Source organism: Oncorhynchus mykiss, chromosome 10 (genome assembly GCF_057628025.1).
Source record: "Oncorhynchus mykiss isolate SJ-2025 chromosome 10, ASM5762802v1, whole genome shotgun sequence".
In the NCBI taxonomy this organism is placed as follows: domain Eukaryota; kingdom Metazoa; phylum Chordata; class Actinopteri; order Salmoniformes; family Salmonidae; genus Oncorhynchus; species Oncorhynchus mykiss.
In genome coordinates, this window is record NC_143031.1 from 53965495 (window position 1) to 53991373 (window position 25879).

Consider the following 25879-nt stretch of genomic DNA (forward strand, 5'->3'; position numbering starts at 1 on the left):
AACTGTCCACAATGTTCATTTCATCTCAAATAGACAGCACAGCAAACATTGGACATCCAGAGTGCATCAAACATGATTTAGAGCTTGTTTATGTAAAAAAAAATAATTCTGTATTTCAATGTTGCAACTTGCTGAAAACTGTCCACAATGTTCATTTCATCTCAAATAGACAGCACAGCAAACATTGGACATCCAGAGTGCATCAAACATGATTTAGAGCTTGTTTATGGAAAACACGTTTTTTCTGTATTTCAATGTTGCAACTTGCTGAAAACTGTCCACAATGTTCATTTCATCTCAAATAGACAGCACAGCAAACATTGGACATCCAGAGTGCATCAAACATGATTTAGAGCTTGTTTATGGAAAAAACTTTTTTATTTTTTATTTTAATGGTATAACTTGCTGAAAACTGTCCACAATGTTAATTTCATCGCAAATAGACATCACAGCAAACATTGGACATCCAGAGTGCATCAAACATGATTTAGAGCTTGTTTATGTAAAAAAAAAAAATTCTGTATTTCAATGTTGCAACTTGCTGAAAACTGTCCACAATGTTCATTTCATCTCAAATAGACAGCACAGCAAAAATTGGACATCCAGAGTGCATCAAACATAATTTAGAGCTTGTTTAAGGAAAACAAGTTTTTTCTGTATTTCAATGTTGCAACTTGCTGAAAACTGTCCACAATGTTCATTTCATCTCAAATAGACAGCAAAGCAAACATTGGACATCCAGAGTGCATCAAACATGATTTAGAGCTTGTTTATGTAATAAATTAAAAAAAACTGTATTTCAATGTTGCAACTTAATGAAAACTGTCCACAATGTTCATTTCATCTCAAATAGACAGCACAGCAAAAATTGGACATCCAGAGTGCATCAAACATGATTTAGAGCTTGTTTAATGGAAAAAACTGTTTTTTTTTTATTTCAATGTTGTAACTTGCTGAAAACTGTCCACAATGTTCATTTCATCTCAAATAGACAGCACAGCAAAAATTGGACATCCAGAGTGCATCAAACATGATTTAGAGCTTGTTTATGGAAAAAAATGTTTATTTTTTATTTTTATGTTGTAACTTGCTGAAAACTGTCCACAATGTTCATTTCATCGCAAATAGACATCACAGCAAAAATTGGACATCCAGAGTGTTTGAACATGATTTAGAGCTTGTTTATGTAAAAAAAATAAGTCTGTATTTCAATGTTGCAACTTGTTGAAAAAGGTCCACAATGTTCATTTCATCTCAAATAGACAGCACAGCAAACATTGGACATCCAGAGTGCATCAAACATGATTTAGAGCTTGTTTATGTAATAAATTAAAAAAAACTGTATTTCAATGTTGCAACTTGCTGAAAACTGTCCACAATGTTCATTTCATCTCAATTTGACAGCACAGCAAAAATTGAACATCCAGAGTGCATCAAACATGATTTAGAGCTTGTTCATGGAAAAAAACGGGTTTTTTTTATTTTAATGTTGTAACTTGCTGAAAACTGTCCACAATGTTCATTTCATCTCAAATAGACAGCACAGCAAAAATTGGACATCCAGAGTGCATCAAACATAATTTAGAGCTTGTTTAAGGAAAACAAGTTTTTTCTGTATTTCAATGTTGCAACTTGCTGAAAACTGTCCACAATGTTCATTTCATCTCAAATAGACAGCACAGCAAACATTGGACATCCAGAGTGCATCAAACATGATTTAGAGCTTGTTTATGGAATAAATAAAAAAAAACTGTATTTCAATGTTGCAACTTGCTGAAAACTGTCCACAATGTTCATTTCATCTCAATTTGACAGCACAGCAAAAATTGAACATCCAGAGTGCATCAAACATGATTTAGAGCCTGTTCATGGAAAAAAACGGGGTTTTTTTATTTTAATGTTGTAACTTGCTGAAAACTGTCCACAATGTTCATTTCATCTCAAATAGACAGCACAGCAAAAATTGGACATCCAGAGTGCATCAAACATAATTTAGAGCTTGTTTAAGGAAAACAATTTTTTTCTGTATTTCAATGTTGCAACTTGCTGAAAACTGTCCACAATGTTCATTTCATCTCAAATAGACAGCACAGCAAACATTGGACATCCAGAGTGCATCAAACATGATTTAGAGCTTGTTTATGTAATAAATTAAAAAAAACTGTATTTCAATGTTGCAACTTAATGAAAACTGTCCACAATGTTCATTTCATCTCAAATAGACAGCACAGCAAAAATTGGACATCCAGAGTGCATCAAACATGATTTAGAGCTTGTTTATGGAAAAAACTGTTTTTTTTTTATTTCAATGTTGTAACTTGCTGAAAACTGTCCACAATATTCATTTCATCTCAAATAGACAGCACAGCAAAAATTGGACATCCAGAGTGCATCAAACATGATTTAGAGCTTGTTTATGTAAAACAAAATAATTCTGTATTTCAATGTTGCAACTTGCTGAAAACTGTCCACAATGTTCATTTCATCTCAAATAGACAGCACAGCAAACATTGGACATCCAGAGTGCATCAAACATGATTTAGAGCTTGTTTATGGAAAGAAATGTTTATTTTTTATTTTTAAGTTGTGACTTGCTGAAAACTGTCCACAATGTTCATTTCATCTCAAATAGACAGCACAGCAAACATTGGACATCCAGAGTGCATCAAACATGATTTAGAGCTTGTTTATGGAAAACACGTTTTTTCTGTATTTCAATGTTGCAACTTGCTGAAAACTGTCCACAATGTTCATTTCATCTCAAATAGACAGCACAGCAAACATTGGACATCCAGAGTGCATCAAACATGATTTAGAGCTTGTTTAATGGAAAAAACTGTTTTTTTTTTATTTCAATGTTGTAACTTGCTGAAAACTGTCCACAATGTTCATTTCATCTCAAATAGTCAGCACAGCAAAAATTGGACATCCAGAGTGCATCAAACATGATTTAGAGCTTGTTTATGGAAAAAAATGTTTATTTTTTATTTTTATGTTGTAACTTGCTGAAAACTGTCCACAATGTTCATTTCATCTCAAATAGACAGCACAGCAAACATTGGACATCCAGAGTGCATCAAACATGATTTAGAGCTTGTTTATGTAATAAATAAAAAAAAACTGTATTTCAATGTTGCAACTTGCTGAAAACTGTCCACAATGTTCATTTCATCTCAATTTGACAGCACAGCAAAAATTGAACATCCAGAGTGCATCAAACATGATTTAGAGCTTGTTCATGGAAAAAAACGGGTTTTTTTTATTTTAATGTTGCAACTTGCTGAAAACTGTCCACAATGTTCATTTCATCTCAAATAGACAGCACAGCAAACATTGGACATCCAGGGTGCATCAAACATGATTTAGAGCTTGTTTATGTAATAAATTAAAAAAAACTGTATTTCAATGTTGCAACTTGCTGAAAACTGTCCACAATGTTCATTTCATCTCAATTTGACAGCACAGCAAAAATTGAACATCCAGAGTGCATCAAACATGATTTAGAGCTTGTTCATGGAAAAAAACGGGGTTTTTTTATTTTAATGTTGCAACTTGCTGAAAACTGTCCACAATGTTCATTTCATCTCAAATAGACAGCACAGCAAACATTGGACATCCAGGGTGCATCAAACATGATTTAGAGCTTGTTTATGTAATAAATAAAAAAAAACTGTATTTCAATGTTGCAACTTGCTGAAAACTGTCCACAATGTTCATTTCATCTCAATTTGACAGCACAGCAAAAATTGAACATCCAGAGTGCATCAAACATGATTTAGAGCTTGTTCATGGAAAAAAACGGGGTTTTTTTATTTTAATTTTGTAACTTGCTGAAAACTGTCCACAATGTTCATTTCATCTCAAATAGACAGCACAGCAAAAATTGGACATCCAGAGTGCATCAAACATAATTTAGAGCTTGTTTAAGGAAAACAAGTTTTTTCTGTATTTCAATGTTGCAACTTGCTGAAAACTGTCCACAATGTTCATTTCATCTCAAATAGACAGCACAGCAAACATTGGACATCCAGAGTGCATCAAACATGATTTAGAGCTTGTTTATGTAATAAATAAAAAAAAACTGTATTTCAATGTTGCAACTTAATGAAAACTGTCCACAATGTTCATTTCATCTCAAATAGACAGCACAGCAAAAATTGGACATCCAGAGTGCATCAAACATGATTTAGAGCTTGTTTATGGAAAAAACTGTTTTTTTTTTATTTCAATGTTGTAACTTGCTGAAAACTGTCCACAATGTTCATTTCATCTCAAATAGACAGCACAGCAAAAATTGGACATCCAGAGTGCATCAAACATGATTTAGAGCTTGTTTATGTAAAACAAAATAATTCTGTATTTCAATGTTGCAACTTGCTGAAAACTGTCCACAATGTTCATTTCATCTCAAATAGACAGCACAGCAAACATTGGACATCCAGAGTGCATCAAACATGATTTAGAGCTTGTTTATGGAAAAAACTGTTTTTTTTTTATTTCAATGTTGTAACTTGCTGAAAACTGTCCACAATGTTCATTTCATCTCAAATAGACAGCACAGCAAACATTGGACATCCAGAGTGCATCAAACATGATTTAGAGCTTGTTTATGTAATAAATTTAAAAAAACTGTATTTCAATGTTGCAACTTGCTGAAAACTGTCCACAATGTTCATTTCATCTCAATTTGACAGCACAGCAAAAATTGAACATCCAGAGTGCATCAAACATGATTTAGAGCTTGTTTATGTAAAACAAAATAATTATGTATTTCAATGTTGCAACTTGCTGAAAACTGTCCACAATGTTCATTTCATCTCAAATAGACAGCACAGCAAACATTGGACATCCAGAGTGCATCAAACATGATTTAGAGCTTGTTTATGTAATAAATTAAAAAAAACTGTATTTCAATGTTGCAACTTAATGAAAACTGTCCACAATGTTCATTTCATCTCAAATAGACAGCACAGCAAAAATTGGACATCCAGAGTGCATCAAACATGATTTAGAGCTTGTTTATGGAAAAAACTGTTTTTTTTTTATTTCAATGTTGTAACTTGCTGAAAACTGTCCACAATATTCATTTCATCTCAAATAGACAGCACAGCAAAAATTGGACATCCAGAGTGCATCAAACATGATTTAGAGCTTGTTTATGTAAAACAAAATAATTCTGTATTTCAATGTTGCAACTTGCTGAAAACTGTCCACAATGTTCATTTCATCTCAAATAGACAGCACAGCAAACATTGGACATCCAGAGTGCATCAAACATGATTTAGAGCTTGTTTATGGAAAGAAATGTTTATTTTTTATTTTTAAGTTGTGACTTGCTGAAAACTGTCCACAATGTTCATTTCATCTCAAATAGACAGCACAGCAAACATTGGACATCCAGAGTGCATCAAACATGATTTAGAGCTTGTTTATGGAAAACACGTTTTTTCTGTATTTCAATGTTGCAACTTGCTGAAAACTGTCCACAATGTTCATTTCATCTCAAATAGACAGCACAGCAAACATTGGACATCCAGAGTGCATCAAACATGATTTAGAGCTTGTTTAATGGAAAAAACTGTTTTTTTTTTATTTCAATGTTGTAACTTGCTGAAAACTGTCCACAATGTTCATTTCATCTCAAATAGTCAGCACAGCAAAAATTGGACATCCAGAGTGCATCAAACATGATTTAGAGCTTGTTTATGGAAAAAAATGTTTATTTTTTATTTTTATGTTGTAACTTGCTGAAAACTGTCCACAATGTTCATTTCATCTCAAATAGACAGCACAGCAAACATTGGACATCCAGAGTGCATCAAACATGATTTAGAGCTTGTTTATGTAATAAATAAAAAAAAACTGTATTTCAATGTTGCAACTTGCTGAAAACTGTCCACAATGTTCATTTCATCTCAATTTGACAGCACAGCAAAAATTGAACATCCAGAGTGCATCAAACATGATTTAGAGCTTGTTCATGGAAAAAAACGGGTTTTTTTTATTTTAATGTTGCAACTTGCTGAAAACTGTCCACAATGTTCATTTCATCTCAAATAGACAGCACAGCAAACATTGGACATCCAGGGTGCATCAAACATGATTTAGAGCTTGTTTATGTAATAAATTAAAAAAAACTGTATTTCAATGTTGCAACTTGCTGAAAACTGTCCACAATGTTCATTTCATCTCAATTTGACAGCACAGCAAAAATTGAACATCCAGAGTGCATCAAACATGATTTAGAGCTTGTTCATGGAAAAAAACGGGGTTTTTTTATTTTAATGTTGCAACTTGCTGAAAACTGTCCACAATGTTCATTTCATCTCAAATAGACAGCACAGCAAACATTGGACATCCAGGGTGCATCAAACATGATTTAGAGCTTGTTTATGTAATAAATAAAAAAAAACTGTATTTCAATGTTGCAACTTGCTGAAAACTGTCCACAATGTTCATTTCATCTCAATTTGACAGCACAGCAAAAATTGAACATCCAGAGTGCATCAAACATGATTTAGAGCTTGTTCATGGAAAAAAACGGGGTTTTTTTATTTTAATTTTGTAACTTGCTGAAAACTGTCCACAATGTTCATTTCATCTCAAATAGACAGCACAGCAAAAATTGGACATCCAGAGTGCATCAAACATAATTTAGAGCTTGTTTAAGGAAAACAAGTTTTTTCTGTATTTCAATGTTGCAACTTGCTGAAAACTGTCCACAATGTTCATTTCATCTCAAATAGACAGCACAGCAAACATTGGACATCCAGAGTGCATCAAACATGATTTAGAGCTTGTTTATGTAATAAATTAAAAAAAACTGTATTTCAATGTTGCAACTTAATGAAAACTGTCCACAATGTTCATTTCATCTCAAATAGACAGCACAGCAAAAATTGGACATCCAGAGTGCATCAAACATGATTTAGAGCTTGTTTATGGAAAAAACTGTTTTTTTTTTATTTCAATGTTGTAACTTGCTGAAAACTGTCCACAATGTTCATTTCATCTCAAATAGACAGCACAGCAAAAATTGGACATCCAGAGTGCATCAAACATGATTTAGAGCTTGTTTATGTAAAACAAAATAATTCTGTATTTCAATGTTGCAACTTGCTGAAAACTGTCCACAATGTTCATTTCATCTCAAATAGACAGCACAGCAAACATTGGACATCCAGAGTGCATCAAACATGATTTAGAGCTTGTTTATGGAAAAAACTGTTTTTTTTTTATTTCAATGTTGTAACTTGCTGAAAACTGTCCACAATGTTCATTTCATCTCAAATAGACAGCACAGCAAACATTGGACATCCAGAGTGCATCAAACATGATTTAGAGCTTGTTTATGTAATAAATTTAAAAAAACTGTATTTCAATGTTGCAACTTGCTGAAAACTGTCCACAATGTTCATTTCATCTCAATTTGACAGCACAGCAAAAATTGAACATCCAGAGTGCATCAAACATGATTTAGAGCTTGTTTATGTAAAACAAAATAATTATGTATTTCAATGTTGCAACTTGCTGAAAACTGTCCACAATGTTCATTTCATCTCAAATAGACAGCACAGCAAACATTGGACATCCAGAGTGCATCAAACATGATTTAGAGCTTGTTTATGGAAAGAAATGTTTATTTTTTATTTTTAAGTTGTGACTTGCTGAAAACTGTCCACAATGTTCATTTCATCTCAAATAGACAGCACAGCAAACATTGGACATCCAGAGTGCATCAAACATGATTTAGAGCTTGTTTATGGAAAACACGTTTTTTCTGTATTTCAATGTTGCAACTTGCTGAAAACTGTCCACAATGTTCATTTCATCTCAAATAGACAGCACAGCAAACATTGGACATCCAGAGTGCATCAAACATGATTTAGAGCTTGTTTAATGGAAAAAACTGTTTTTTTTTTATTTCAATGTTGTAACTTGCTGAAAACTGTCCACAATGTTCATTTCATCTCAAATAGTCAGCACAGCAAAAATTGGACATCCAGAGTGCATCAAACATGATTTAGAGCTTGTTTATGGAAAAAAATGTTTATTTTTTATTTTTATGTTGTAACTTGCTGAAAACTGTCCACAATGTTCATTTCATCGCAAATAGACATCACAGCAAAAATTGGACATCAAGAGTGAATCAAACATGATTTAGAGCTTGTTTATGTAAAAAAAATAAGTCTGTATTTCAATGTTGCAACTTGCTGAAAACTGTCCACAATGTTCATTTCATCTCAAATAGACAGCACAGCAAACATTGGACATCCAGAGTGCATCAAACATGATTTAGAGCTTGTTTATGTAATAAATTAAAAAAAACTGTATTTCAATGTTGCAACTTGCTGAAAACTGTCCACAATGTTCATTTCATCTCAATTTGACAGCACAGCAAAAATTGAACATCCAGAGTGCATCAAACATGATTTAGAGCTTGTTCATGGAAAAAAACGGGGTTTTTTTATTTTAATGTTGCAACTTGCTGAAAACTGTCCACAATGTTCATTTCATCTCAAATAGACAGCACAGCAAACATTGGACATCCAGGGTGCATCAAACATGATTTAGAGCTTGTTTATGTAATAAATAAAAAAAAACTGTATTTCAATGTTGCAACTTGCTGAAAACTGTCCACAATGTTCATTTCATCTCAATTTGACAGCACAGCAAAAATTGAACATCCAGAGTGCATCAAACATGATTTAGAGCTTGTTCATGGAAAAAAACGGGGTTTTTTTATTTTAATGTTGTAACTTGCTGAAAACTGTCCACAATGTTCATTTCATCTCAAATAGACAGCACAGCAAAAATTGGACATCCAGAGTGCATCAAACATAATTTAGAGCTTGTTTAAGGAAAACAAGTTTTTTCTGTATTTCAATGTTGCAACTTGCTGAAAACTGTCCACAATGTTCATTTCATCTCAAATAGACAGCACAGCAAACATTGGACATCCAGAGTGCATCAAACATGATTTAGAGCTTGTTTATGTAATAAATTAAAAAAAACTGTATTTCAATGTTGCAACTTAATGAAAACTGTCCACAATGTTCATTTCATCTCAAATAGACAGCACAGCAAAAATTGGACATCCAGAGTGCATCAAACATGATTTAGAGCTTGTTTATGGAAAAAACTGTTTTTTTTTTATTTCAATGTTGTAACTTGCTGAAAACTGTCCACAATGTTCATTTCATCTCAAATAGACAGCACAGCAAAAATTGGACATCCAGAGTGCATCAAACATGATTTAGAGCTTGTTTATGTAAAACAAAATAATTCTGTATTTCAATGTTGCAACTTGCTGAAAACTGTCCACAATGTTCATTTCATCTCAAATAGACAGCACAGCAAACATTGGACATCCAGAGTGCATCAAACATGATTTAGAGCTTGTTTATGGAAAAAACTGTTTTTTTTTTATTTCAATGTTGTAACTTGCTGAAAACTGTCCACAATGTTCATTTCATCTCAAATAGACAGCACAGCAAACATTGGACATCCAGAGTGCATCAAACATGATTTAGAGCTTGTTTATGGAAAACACGTTTTTTCTGTATTTCAATGTTGCAACTTGCTGAAAACTGTCCACAATGTTCATTTCATCTCAAATACACAGCACAGCAAACATTGGACATCCAGAGTGCATCAAACATGATTTAGAGCTTGTTTATGGAAAACACGTTTTTTCTGTATTTCAATGTTGCAACTTGCTGAAAACTGTCCACAATGTTCATTTCATCTCAAATACACAGCACAGCAAACATTGGACATCCAGAGTGCATCAAACATGATTTAGAGCTTGTTTATGGAAAAAACTTTTTTATTTTTTATTTCAATGGTATAACTTGCTGAAAACTGTCCACAATGTTAATTTCATCGCAAATAGACATCACAGCAAAAATTGGACATCCAGAGTGCATCAAACATAATTTAGAGCTTGTTTAAGGAAAACAAGTTTTTTCTGTATTTCAATGTTGCAACTTGCTGAAAACTGTCCACAATGTTCATTTCATCTCAAATAGACAGCACAGCAAACATTGGACATCCAGGGTGCATCAAACATGATTTAGAGCTTGTTTATGTAATAAATTAAAAAAAACTGTATTTCAATGTTGCAACTTGCTGAAAACTGTCCACAATGTTCATTTCATCTCAATTTGACAGCACAGCAAAAATTGAACATCCAGAGTGCATCAAACATGATTTAGAGCTTGTTCATGGAAAAAAACGGGTTTTTTTTATTTTAATGTTGTAACTTGCTGAAAACTGTCCACAATGTTCATTTCATCTCAAATAGACAGCACAGCAAAAATTGGACATCCAGAGTGCATCAAACATGATTTAGAGCTTGTTTATGTAAAACAAAATAATTCTGTATTTCAATGTTGCAACTTGCTGAAAACTGTCCACAATGTTCATTTCATCTCAAATAGACAGCACAGCAAACATTGGACATCCAGAGTGCATCAAACATGATTTAGAGCTTGTTTATGGAAAAAACTTTTTATTTTTTATTTTAATGGTATAACTTGCTGAAAACTGTCCACAATGTTAATTTCATCGCAAATAGACATCACAGCAAACATTGGACATCCAGAGTGCATCAAACATGATTTAGAGCTTGTTTATGTAAAAAAAAATAATTCTGTATTTCAATGTTGCAACTTGCTGAAAACTGTCCACAATGTTCATTTCATCTCAAATAGACAGCACAGCAAAAATTGGACATCCAGAGTGCATCAAACATGATTTAGAGCTTGTTTATGTAAAAAAAAATAATTCTGTATTTCAATGTTGCAACTTGCTGAAAACTGTCCACAATGTTCATTTCATCTCAAATAGACAGCACAGCAAACATTGGACATCCAGAGTGCATCAAACATGATTTAGAGCTTGTTTATGGAAAAAAATGTTTATTTTTTATTTTTAAGTTGTAACTTGCTGAAAACTGTCCACAATGTTCATTTCATCTCAAATTGACAGCACAGAAAAAAATTGGACATCCAGAGTGCATCAAACATGATTTAGAGCTTGTTTATGGAAATTTTTTTTTTTTCTGTATTTCAATGTTGCAACTTGCTGAAAACTGTCCACAATGTTCATTTCATCTCAAATAGACAGCACAGCAAAAATTGGACATCCAGAGTGCATCAAACATGATTTAGAGCTTGTTTATGGAAAACACGTTTTTTCTGTATTTCAATGTTGCAACTTGCTGAAAACTGTCCACAATGTTCATTTCATCGCAAATAGACATCACAGCAAACATTGGACATCCAGAGTGCATCAAACATGATTTAGAGCTTGTTTATGTAAAAAAAAATAATTCTGTATTTCAATGTTGCAACTTGCTGAAAACTGTCCACAATGTTCATTTCATCTCAAATAGACAGCACAGCAAAAATTGGACATCCAGAGTGCATCAAACATGATTTAGAGCTTGTTTATGTAAAAAAAAAAAAATCTGTATTTCAATGTTGCAACTTGCTGAAAACTGTCCACAATGTTCATTTCATCTCAAATAGACAGCACAGCAAAAATTGGACATCCAGAGTGCATCAAACATGATTTAGAGCTTGTTTATGGAAAAAAATGTTTATTTTTTATTTTTAAGTTGTAACTTGCTGAAAACTGTCCACAATGTTCATTTCATCTCAAATTGACAGCACAGAAAAAAATTGGACATCCAGAGTGCATCAAACATGATTTAGAGCTTGTTTATGGAAATATTTTTTTTTCTTCTGTATTTCAATGTTGCAACTTGCTGAAAACTGTCCACAATGTTCATTTCATCTCAAATAGACAGCACAGCAAAAATTGGACATCCAGAGTGCATCAAACATGATTTAGAGCTTGTTTATGGAAATAATATTTTTTTCTTCTGTATTTCAATGTTGCAACTTGCTGAAAACTGTCCACAATGTTAATTTCATCTCAAATAGACAGCACAGCAAAAATTGGACATCCAGAGTGCATCAAACATGATTTAGAGCTTGTTTATGGAAAACACGTTTTTTCTGTATTTCAATGTTGCAACTTGCTGAAAACTGTCCACAATGTTCATTTCATCTCAAATAGACAGCACAGCAAACATTGGACATCCAGAGTGCATCAAACATGATTTAGAGCTTGTTTATGGAAAACACGTTGTTTCTGTATTTCAATGTTGCAACTTGCTGAAAACTGTCCACAATGTTCATTTCATCTCAAATAGACAGCACAGCAAACATTGGACATCCAGAGTGCATCAAACATGATTTAGAGCTTGTTTATGGAAAAAACTTTTTTATTTTTTATTTTAATGGTATAACTTGCTGAAAACTGTCCACAATGTTAATTTCATCGCAAATAGACATCACAGCAAAAATTGGACATCCAGAGTGCATCAAACATGATTTAGAGCTTGTTTATGTAAAACAAAATAATTCTGTATTTCAATGTTGCAACTTGCTGAAAACTGTCCACAATGTTCATTTCATCTCAAATAGACAGCACAGCAAAAATTGGACATCCAGAGTGCATCAAACATGATTTAGAGCTTGTTTATGGAAAAAAATGTTTATTTTTTATTTTTAAGTTGTGACTTGCTGAAAACTGTCCACAATGTTCATTTCATCTCAAATAGACAGCACAGCAAACATTGGACATCCAGAGTGCATCAAACATGATTTAGAGCTTGTTTATGGAAAACACGTTTTTTCTGTATTTCAATGTTGCAACTTGCTGAAAACTGTCCACAATGTTCATTTCATCTCAAATAGACAGCACAGCAAAAATTGGACATCCAGAGTGCATCAAACATGATTTAGAGCTTGTTTATGGAAAAAACGTTTTTATTTTTTATTTTAATGTTATAACTTGCTGAAAACTGTCCACAATGTTAATTTCATCGCAAATAGACATCACAGCAAAAATTGGACATCCAGAGTGCATCAAACATGATTTAGAGCTTGTTTATGTAAAAAAAAATAATTCTGTATTTCAATGTTGCAACTTGCTGAAAACTGTCCACAATGTTCATTTCATCTCAAATAGACAGCACAGCAAACATTGGACATCCAGAGTGCATCAAACATGATTTAGAGCTTGTTTATGTAATAAATAAAAAAAAAACTGTATTTCAATGTTGCAACTTGCTGAAAACTGTCCACAATGTTAATTTCATCTCAATTTGACAGCACAGCAAAAATTGGACATCCAGAGTGCATCAAACATGATTTAGAGCTTGTTTATGGAAAAAACTGTTTTTTTTTTTATTTCAATGTTGTAACTTGCTGAAAACTGTCCACAATGTTCATTTCATCTCAAATAGACAGCACAGCAAAAATTGGACATCCAGAGTGCATCAAACATGATTTAGAGCTTGTTTATGGAAAACACGTTTTTTCTGTATTTCAATGTTGCAACTTGCTGAAAACTGTCCACAATGTTCATTTCATCTCAAATAGACAACACAGCAAACATTGGACATCCAGAGTGCATCAAACATGATTTAGAGCTTGTTTATGGAAAACACGTTTTTTCTGTATTTCAATGTTGCAACTTGCTGAAAACTGTCCACAATGTTCATTTCATCTCAAATAGACAGCACAGCAAACATTGGACATCCAGAGTGCATCAAACATGATTTAGAGCTTGTTTATGGAAAAAACTTTTTTATTTTTTATTTTAATGGTATAACTTGCTGAAAACTGTCCACAATGTTAATTTCATCGCAAATAGACATCACAGCAAACATTGGACATCCAGAGTGCATCAAACATGATTTAGAGCTTGTTTATGTAAAAAAAAATAATTCTGTATTTCAATGTTGCAACTTGCTGAAAACTGTCCACAATGTTCATTTCATCTCAAATAGACAGCACAGCAAACATTGGACATCCAGAGTGCATCAAACATGATTTAGAGCTTGTTTATGTAAAAAAAAATAATTCTGTATTTCAATGTTGCAACTTGCTGAAAACTGTCCACAATGTTCATTTCATCTCAAATAGACAGCACAGCAAACATTGGACATCCAGAGTGCATCAAACATGATTTAGAGCTTGTTTATGGAAAACACGTTTTTTCTGTATTTCAATGTTGCAACTTGCTGAAAACTGTCCACAATGTTCATTTCATCTCAAATAGACAGCACAGCAAACATTGGACATCCAGAGTGCATCAAACATGATTTAGAGCTTGTTTATGGAAAAAACTTTTTTATTTTTTATTTTAATGGTATAACTTGCTGAAAACTGTCCACAATGTTAATTTCATCGCAAATAGACATCACAGCAAACATTGGACATCCAGAGTGCATCAAACATGATTTAGAGCTTGTTTATGTAAAAAAAAATAATTCTGTATTTCAATGTTGCAACTTGCTGAAAACTGTCCACAATGTTCATTTCATCTCAAATAGACAGCACAGCAAAAATTGGACATCCAGAGTGCATCAAACATAATTTAGAGCTTGTTTAAGGAAAACAAGTTTTTTCTGTATTTCAATGTTGCAACTTGCTGAAAACTGTCCACAATGTTCATTTCATCTCAAATAGACAGCACAGCAAACATTGGACATCCAGAGTGCATCAAACATGATTTAGAGCTTGTTTATGTAATAAATAAAAAAAAACTGTATTTCAATGTTGCAACTTGCTGAAAACTGTCCACAATGTTCATTTCATCTCAAATAGACAGCACAGCAAAAATTGGACATCCAGAGTGCATCAAACATGATTTAGAGCTTGTTTATGGATAAAACTGTTTTTTTTTTATTTCAATGTTGTAACTTGCTGAAAACTGTCCACAATGTTCATTTCATCTCAAATAGACAGCACAGCAAAAATTGGACATCCAGAGTGCATCAAACATGATTTAGAGCTTGTTTATGTAAAACAAAATAATTCTGTATTTCAATGTTGCAACTTGCTGAAAACTGTCCACAATGTTCATTTCATCTCAAATAGACAGCACAGCAAACATTGGACATCCAGAGTGCATCAAACATGATTTAGAGCTTGTTTATGTAATAAATTTAAAAAAACTGTATTTCAATGTTGCAACTTGCTGAAAACTGTCCACAATGTTCATTTCATCTCAATTTGACAGCACAGCAAAAATTGAACATCCAGAGTGCATCAAACATGATTTAGAGCTTGTTTATGTAAAACAAAATAATTATGTATTTCAATGTTGCAACTTGCTGAAAACTGTCCACAATGTTCATTTCATCTCAAATAGACAGCACAGCAAACATTGGACATCCAGAGTGCATCAAACATGATTTAGAGCTTGTTTATGGAAAGAAATGTTTATTTTTTATTTTTAAGTTGTGACTTGCTGAAAACTGTCCACAATGTTCATTTCATCTCAAATAGACAGCACAGCAAACATTGGACATCCAGAGTGCATCAAACATGATTTAGAGCTTGTTTATGGAAAACACGTTTTTTCTGTATTTCAATGTTGCAACTTGCTGAAAACTGTCCACAATGTTCATTTCATCTCAAATAGACAGCACAGCAAACATTGGACATCCAGAGTGCATCAAACATGATTTAGAGCTTGTTTAATGGAAAAAACTGTTTTTTTTTTATTTCAATGTTGTAACTTGCTGAAAACTGTCCACAATGTTCATTTCATCTCAAATAGTCAGCACAGCAAAAATTGGACATCCAGAGTGCATCAAACATGATTTAGAGCTTGTTTATGGAAAAAAATGTTTATTTTTTATTTTTATGTTGTAACTTGCTGAAAACTGTCCACAATGTTCATTTCATCGCAAATAGACATCACAGCAAAAATTGGACATCAAGAGTGAATCAAACATGATTTAGAGCTTGTTTATGTAAAAAAAATAAGTCTGTATTTCAATGTTGCAACTTGCTGAAAACTGTCCACAATGTTCATTTCATCTCAAATAGACAGCACAGCAAAAATTGAACATCCAGAGTGCATCAAACATGATTTAGAGCTTGTTCATGGAAAAAAACGGGGTTTTTTTATTTTAATGTTGCAACTTGCTGAAAACTGTCCACAATGTTCATTTCATCTCAAATAGACAGCACAGCAAACATTGGACATCCAGGGTGCATCAAACATGATTTAGAGCTTGTTTATGTAATAAATAAAAAAAAACTGTATTTCAATGTTGCAACTTGCTGAAAACTGTCCACAATGTTCATTTCATCTCAATTTGACAGCACAGCAAAAATTGAACATCCAGAGTGCATCAAACATGATTTAGAGCTTGTTCATGGAAAAAAACGGGGTTTTTTTATTTTAATGTTGTAACTTGCTGAAAACTGTCCACAATGTTAATTTCATCTCAAATAGACAGCACAGCAAAAATTGGACATCCAGAGTGCATCAAACATAATTTAGAGCTTGTTTAAGGAAAACAAGTTTTTTCTGTATTTCAATGTTGCAACTTGCTGAAAACTGTCCACAATGTTCATTTCATCTCAAATAGACAGCACAGCAAACATTGGACATCCAGAGTGCATCAAACATGATTTAGAGCTTGTTTATGTAATAAATTAAAAAAAACTGTATTTCAATGTTGCAACTTAATGAAAACTGTCCACAATGTTCATTTCATCTCAAATAGACAGCACAGCAAAAATTGGACATCCAGAGTGCATCAAACATGATTTAGAGCTTGTTTATGGAAAAAACTGTTTTTTTTTTATTTCAATGTTGTAACTTGCTGAAAACTGTCCACAATGTTCATTTCATCTCAAATAGACAGCACAGCAAAAATTGGACATCCAGAGTGCATCAAACATGATTTAGAGCTTGTTTATGTAAAACAAAATAATTCTGTATTTCAATGTTGCAACTTGCTGAAAACTGTCCACAATGTTCATTTCATCTCAAATAGACAGCACAGCAAACATTGGACATCCAGAGTGCATCAAACATGATTTAGAGCTTGTTTATGGAAAAAACTGTTTTTTTTTTATTTCAATGTTGTAACTTGCTGAAAACTGTCCACAATGTTCATTTCATCTCAAATAGACAGCACAGCAAACATTGGACATCCAGAGTGCATCAAACATGATTTAGAGCTTGTTTATGGAAAACACGTTTTTTCTGTATTTCAATGTTGCAACTTGCTGAAAACTGTCCACAATGTTCATTTCATCTCAAATACACAGCACAGCAAACATTGGACATCCAGAGTGCATCAAACATGATTTAGAGCTTGTTTATGGAAAACACGTTTTTTCTGTATTTCAATGTTGCAACTTGCTGAAAACTGTCCACAATGTTCATTTCATCTCAAATACACAGCACAGCAAACATTGGACATCCAGAGTGCATCAAACATGATTTAGAGCTTGTTTATGGAAAAAACTTTTTTATTTTTTATTTCAATGGTATAACTTGCTGAAAACTGTCCACAATGTTAATTTCATCGCAAATAGACATCACAGCAAAAATTGGACATCCAGAGTGCATCAAACATAATTTAGAGCTTGTTTAAGGAAAACAAGTTTTTTCTGTATTTCAATGTTGCAACTTGCTGAAAACTGTCCACAATGTTCATTTCATCTCAAATAGACAGCACAGCAAACATTGGACATCCAGGGTGCATCAAACATGATTTAGAGCTTGTTTATGTAATAAATTAAAAAAAACTGTATTTCAATGTTGCAACTTGCTGAAAACTGTCCACAATGTTCATTTCATCTCAATTTGACAGCACAGCAAAAATTGAACATCCAGAGTGCATCAAACATGATTTAGAGCTTGTTCATGGAAAAAAACGGGTTTTTTTTATTTTAATGTTGTAACTTGCTGAAAACTGTCCACAATGTTCATTTCATCTCAAATAGACAGCACAGCAAAAATTGGACATCCAGAGTGCATCAAACATAATTTAGAGCTTGTTTAAGGAAAACAAGTTTTTTCTGTATTTCAATGTTGCAACTTGCTGAAAACTGTCCACAATGTTCATTTCATCTCAAATAGACAGCACAGCAAACATTGGACATCCAGAGTGCATCAAACATGATTTAGAGCTTGTTTATGTAATAAATTAAAAAAAACTGTATTTCAATGTTGCAACTTAATGAAAACTGTCCACAATGTTCATTTCATCTCAAATAGACAGCACATCAAAAATTGGACATCCAGAGTGCATCAAACATGATTTAGAGCTTGTTTATGGAAAAAACTGTTTTTTTTTTATTTCAATGTTGTAACTTGCTGAAAACTGTCCACAATGTTCATTTCATCTCAAATAGACAGCACAGCAAAAATTGGACATCCAGAGTGCATCAAACATGATTTAGAGCTTGTTTATGTAAAACAAAATAATTCTGTATTTCAATGTTGCAACTTGCTGAAAACTGTCCACAATGTTCATTTCATCTCAAATAGACAGCACAGCAAACATTGGACATCCAGAGTGCATCAAACATGATTTAGAGCTTGTTTATGGAAAAAACTTTTTTATTTTTTATTTTAATGGTATAACTTGCTGAAAACTGTCCACAATGTTAATTTCATCGCAAATAGACATCACAGCAAACATTGGACATCCAGAGTGCATCAAACATGATTTAGAGCTTGTTTATGTAAAAAAAAATAATTCTGTATTTCAATGTTGCAACTTGCTGAAAACTGTCCACAATGTTCATTTCATCTCAAATAGACAGCACAGCAAAAATTGGACATCCAGAGTGCATCAAACATGATTTAGAGCTTGTTTATGTAAAAAAAAAAAATTCTGTATTTCAATGTTGCAACTTGCTGAAAACTGTCCACAATGTTCATTTCATCTCAAATAGACAGCACAGCAAACATTGGACATCCAGAGTGCATCAAACATGATTTAGAGCTTGTTTATGGAAAAAAATGTTTATTTTTTATTTTTAAGTTGTAACTTGCTGAAAACTGTCCACAATGTTCATTTCATCTCAAATTGACAGCACAGAAAAAAATTGGACATCCAGAGTGCATCAAACATGATTTAGAGCTTGTTTATGGAAATATTTTTTTTTTCTGTATTTCAATGTTGCAACTTGCTGAAAACTGTCCACAATGTTCATTTCATCTCAAATAGACAGCACAGCAAAAATTGGACATCCAGAGTGCATCAAACATGATTTAGAGCTTGTTTATGGAAAACACGTTTTTTCTGTATTTCAATGTTGCAACTTGCTGAAAACTGTCCACAATGTTCATTTCATCGCAAATAGACATCACAGCAAACATTGGACATCCAGAGTGCATCAAACATGATTTAGAGCTTGTTTATGTAAAAAAAAATAATTCTGTATTTCAATGTTGCAACTTGCTGAAAACTGTCCACAATGTTCATTTCATCTCAAATAGACAGCACAGCAAAAATTGGACATCCAGAGTGCATCAAACATGATTTAGAGCTTGTTTATGGAAAAAAATGTTTATTTTTTATTTTTAAGTTGTAACTTGCTGAAAACTGTCCACAATGTTCATTTCATCTCAAATTGACAGCACAGAAAAAAATTGGACATCCAGAGTGCATCAAACATGATTTAGAGCTTGTTTATGGAAATATTTTTTTTTCTTCTGTATTTCAATGTTGCAACTTGCTGAAAACTGTCCACAATGTTCATTTCATCTCAAATAGACAGCACAGCAAAAATTGGACATCCAGAGTGCATCAAACATGATTTAGAGCTTGTTTATGGAAATAATATTTTTTTCTTCTGTATTTCAATGTTGCAACTTGCTGAAAACTGTCCACAATGTTAATTTCATCTCAAATAGACAGCACAGCAAAAATTGGACATCCAGAGTGCATCAAACATGATTTAGAGCTTGTTTATGGAAAACACGTTTTTTCTGTATTTCAATGTTGCAACTTGCTGAAAACTGTCCACAATGTTCATTTCATCTCAAATAGACAGCACAGCAAACATTGGACATCCAGAGTGCATCAAACATGATTTAGAGCTTGTTTATGGAAAACACGTTGTTTCTGTATTTCAATGTTGCAACTTGCTGAAAACTGTCCACAATGTTCATTTCATCTCAAATAGACAGCACAGCAAACATTGGACATCCAGAGTGCATCAAACATGATTTAGAGCTTGTTTATGGAAAAAACTTTTTTATTTTTTATTTTAATGGTATAACTTGCTGAAAACTGTCCACAATGTTAATTTCATCGCAAATAGACATCACAGCAAAAATTGGACATCCAGAGTGCATCAAACATGATTTAGAGCTTGTTTATGTAAAACAAAATAATTCTGTATTTCAATGTTGCAACTTGCTGAAAACTGTCCACAATGTTCATTTCATCTCAAATAGACAGCACAGCAAAAATTGGACATCCAGAGTGCATCAAACATGATTTAGAGCTTGTTTATGGAAAAAAATGTTTATTTTTTATTTTTAAGTTGTGACTTGCTGAAAACTGTCCACAATGTTCATTTCATCTCAAATAGACAGCACAGCAAACATTGGACATCCAGAGTGCATCAAACATGATTTAGAGCTTGTTTATGGAAAACACGTTTTTTCTGTATTTCAATGTTGCAACTTGCTGAAAACTGTCCACAATGTTCATTTCATCTCAAATAGACAGCACAGCAAAAATTGGACATCCAGAGTGCATCAAACATGATTTAGAGCTTGTTTATGGAAAAAACGTTTTTATTTTTTATTTTAATGTTATAACTTGCTGAAAACTGTCCACAATGTTAATTTCATCGCAAATAGACATCACAGCAAAAATTGGACATCCAGAGTGCATCAAACATGATTTAGAGCTTGTTCATGTAAAACAAAATAATTCTGTATTTCAATGTTGCAACTTGCTGAAAACTGTCCACAATGTTCATTTCATCTCAAATAGACAGCACAGCAAACATTGGACATCCAGAGTGCATCAAACATGATTTAGAGCTTGTTTATGTAATAAATAAAAAAAAAACTGTATTTCAATGTTGCAACTTGCTGAAAACTGTCCACAATGTTAATTTCATCTCAATTTGACAGCACAGCAAAAATTGGACATCCAGAGTGCATCAAACATGATTTAGAGCTTGTTTATGGAAAAAACTGTTTTTTTTTTTATTTCAATGTTGTAACTTGCTGAAAACTGTCCACAATGTTCATTTCATCTCAAATAGACAGCACAGCAAAAATTGGACATCCAGAGTGCATCAAACATGATTTAGAGCTTGTTTATGGAAAACACGTTTTTTCTGTATTTCAATGTTGCAACTTGCTGAAAACTGTCCACAATGTTCATTTCATCTCAAATAGACAACACAGCAAACATTGGACATCCAGAGTGCATCAAACATGATTTAGAGCTTGTTTATGGAAAACACGTTTTTTCTGTATTTCAATGTTGCAACTTGCTGAAAACTGTCCACAATGTTCATTTCATCTCAAATAGACAGCACAGCAAACATTGGACATCCAGAGTGCATCAAACATGATTTAGAGCTTGTTTATGGAAAAAACTTTTTTATTTTTTATTTTAATGGTATAACTTGCTGAAAACTGTCCACAATGTTAATTTCATCGCAAATAGACATCACAGCAAACATTGGACATCCAGAGTGCATCAAACATGATTTAGAGCTTGTTTATGTAAAAAAAAATAATTCTGTATTTCAATGTTGCAACTTGCTGAAAACTGTCCACAATGTTCATTTCATCTCAAATAGACAGCACAGCAAACATTGGACATCCAGAGTGCATCAAACATGATTTAGAGCTTGTTTATGTAAAAAAAAATAATTCTGTATTTCAATGTTGCAACTTGCTGAAAACTGTCCACAATGTTCATTTCATCTCAAATAGACAGCACAGCAAACATTGGACATCCAGAGTGCATCAAACATGATTTAGAGCTTGTTTATGGAAAAAACTTTTTTATTTTTTATTTTAATGGTATAACTTGCTGAAAACTGTCCACAATGTTAATTTCATCGCAAATAGACATCACAGCAAAAATTGGACATCCAGAGTGCATCAAACATGATTTAGAGCTTGTTTATGTAAAACAAAATAATTCTGTATTTCAATGTTGCAACTTGCTGAAAACTGTCCACAATGTTCATTTCATCTCAAATAGACAGCACAGCAAAAATTGGACATCCAGAGTGCATCAAACATGATTTAGAGCTTGTTTATGGAAAAAAATGTTTATTTTTTATTTTTAAGTTGTGACTTGCTGAAAACTGTCCACAATGTTCATTTCATCTCAAATAGACAGCACAGCAAACATTGGACATCCAGAGTGCATCAAACATGATTTAGAGCTTGTTTATGGAAAACACGTTTTTTCTGTATTTCAATGTTGCAACTTGCTGAAAACTGTCCACAATGTTCATTTCATCTCAAATAGACAGCACAGCAAAAATTGGACATCCAGAGTGCATCAAACATGATTTAGAGCTTGTTTATGGAAAAAACGTTTTTATTTTTTATTTTAATGTTATAACTTGCTGAAAACTGTCCACAATGTTAATTTCATCGCAAATAGACATCACAGCAAAAATTGGACATCCAGAGTGCATCAAACATGATTTAGAGCTTGTTCATGTAAAACAAAATAATTCTGTATTTCAATGTTGCAACTTGCTGAAAACTGTCCACAATGTTCATTTCATCTCAAATAGACAGCACAGCAAACATTGGACATCCAGAGTGCATCAAACATGATTTAGAGCTTGTTTATGTAATAAATAAAAAAAAAACTGTATTTCAATGTTGCAACTTGCTGAAAACTGTCCACAATGTTAATTTCATCTCAATTTGACAGCACAGCAAAAATTGGACATCCAGAGTGCATCAAACATGATTTAGAGCTTGTTTATGGAAAAAACTGTTTTTTTTTTTATTTCAATGTTGTAACTTGCTGAAAACTGTCCACAATGTTCATTTCATCTCAAATAGACAGCACAGCAAAAATTGGACATCCAGAGTGCATCAAACATGATTTAGAGCTTGTTTATGGAAAACACGTTTTTTCTGTATTTCAATGTTGCAACTTGCTGAAAACTGTCCACAATGTTCATTTCATCTCAAATAGACAACACAGCAAACATTGGACATCCAGAGTGCATCAAACATGATTTAGAGCTTGTTTATGGAAAACACGTTTTTTCTGTATTTCAATGTTGCAACTTGCTGAAAACTGTCCACAATGTTCATTTTATCTCAAATAGACAGCACAGCAAACATTGGACATCCAGAGTGCATCAAACATGATTTAGAGCTTGTTTATGGAAAAAACTTTTTTATTTTTTATTTTAATGGTATAACTTGCTGAAAACTGTCCACAATGTTAATTTCATCGCAAATAGACATCACAGCAAACATTGGACATCCAGAGTGCATCAAACATGATTTAGAGCTTGTTTATGTAAAAAAAAATAATTCTGTATTTCAATGTTGCAACTTGCTGAAAACTGTCCACAATGTTCATTTCATCTCAAATAGACAGCACAGCAAACATTGGACATCCAGAGTGCATCAAACATGATTTAGAGCTTGTTTATGTAAAAAAAAATAATTCTGTATTTCAATGTTGCAACTTGCTGAAAACTGTCCACAATGTTCATTTCATCTCAAATAGACAGCACAGCAAACATTGGACATCCAGAGTGCATCAAACATGATTTAGAGCTTGTTTATGGAAAACACGTTTTTTCTGTATTTCAATGTTGCAACTTGCTGAAAACTGTCCACAATGTTCATTTCATCTCAAATAGACAGCACAGCAAACATTGGACATCCAGAGTGCATCAAACATGATTTAGAGCTTGTTTATGGAAAAAACTTTTTTATTTTTTATTTTAATGGTATAACTTGCTGAAAACTGTCCACAATGTTAATTTCATCGCAAATAGACATCACAGCAAACATTGGACATCCAGAGTGCATCAAACATGATTTAGAGCTTGTTTATGTAAAAAAAAATAATTCTGTATTTCAATGTTGCAACTTGCTGAAAACTGTCCACAATGTTCATTTCATCTCAAATAGACAGCACAGCAAAAATTGGACATCCAGAGTGCATCAAACATAATTTAGAGCTTGTTTAAGGAAAACAAGTTTTTTCTGTATTTCAATGTTGCAACTTGCTGAAAACTGTCCACAATGTTCATTTCATCTCAAATAGACAGCACAGCAAACATTGGACATCCAGAGTGCATCAAACATGATTTAGAGCTTGTTTATGTAATAAATAAAAAAAAACTGTATTTCAATGTTGCAACTTGCTGAAAACTGTCCACAATGTTCATTTCATCTCAAATAGACAGCACAGCAAAAATTGGACATCCAGAGTGCATCAAACATGATTTAGAGCTTGTTTATGGATAAAACTGTTTTTTTTTTATTTCAATGTTGTAACTTGCTGAAAACTGTCCACAATGTTCATTTCATCTCAAATAGACAGCACAGCAAAAATTGGACATCCAGAGTGCATCAAACATGATTTAGAGCTTGTTTATGTAAAACAAAATAATTCTGTATTTCAATGTTGCAACTTGCTGAAAACTGTCCACAATGTTCATTTCATCTCAAATAGACAGCACAAAAAACATTGGACATCCAGAGTGCATCAAACATGATTTAGAGCTTGTTTATGGAAAACACGTTGTTTCTGTATTTCAATGTTGTAACTTGCTGAAAACTGTCCACAATGTTCATTTCATCTCAAATAGACAGCACAGCAAACATTGGACATCCAGAGTGCATCAAACATGATTTAGAGCTTGTTTATGGAAAACACGTTTTTTCTGTATTTCAATGTTGCAACTTGCTGAAAACTGTCCACAATGTTCATTTCATCTCAAATAGACAGCACAGCAAACATTGGACATCCAGAGTGCATCAAACATGATTTAGAGCTTGTTTATGGAATAAATAAAAAAAAACTGTATTTCAATGTTGCAACTTGCTGAAAACTGTCCACAATGTTCATTTCATCTCAATTTGACAGCACAGCAAAAATTGAACATCCAGAGTGCATCAAACATGATTTAGAGCTTGTTCATGGAAAAAAACGGGGTTTTTTTATTTTAATGTTGTAACTTGCTGAAAACTGTCCACAATGTTCATTTCATCTCAAATAGACAGCACAGCAAAAATTGGACATCCAGAGTGCATCAAACATGATTTAGAGCTTGTTTATGTAATAAATTAAAAAAAACTGTATTTCAATGTTGCAACTTGCTGAAAACTGTCCACAATGTTCATTTCATCTCAAATAGACAGCACAGCAAACATTGGACATCCAGAGTGCATCAAACATGATTTAGAGCTTGTTTATGGAAAAAACTTTTTTATTTTTTATTTTAATGGTATAACTTGCTGAAAACTGTCCACAATGTTAATTTCATCGCAAATAGACATCACAGCAAACATTGGACATCCAGAGTGCATCAAACATGATTTAGAGCTTGTTTATGTAAAAAAAAATAATTCTGTATTTCAATGTTGCAACTTGCTGAAAACTGTCCACAATGTTCATTTCATCTCAAATAGACAGCACAGCAAAAATTGGACATCCAGAGTGCATCAAACATAATTTAGAGCTTGTTTAAGGAAAACAAGTTTTTTCTGTATTTCAATGTTGCAACTTGCTGAAAACTGTCCACAATGTTCATTTCATCTCAAATAGACAGCACAGCAAACATTGGACATCCAGAGTGCATCAAACATGATTTAGAGCTTGTTTATGTAATAAATAAAAAAAAACTGTATTTCAATGTTGCAACTTGCTGAAAACTGTCCACAATGTTCATTTCATCTCAAATAGACAGCACAGCAAAAATTGGACATCCAGAGTGCATCAAACATGATTTAGAGCTTGTTTATGGATAAAACTGTTTTTTTTTTATTTCAATGTTGTAACTTGCTG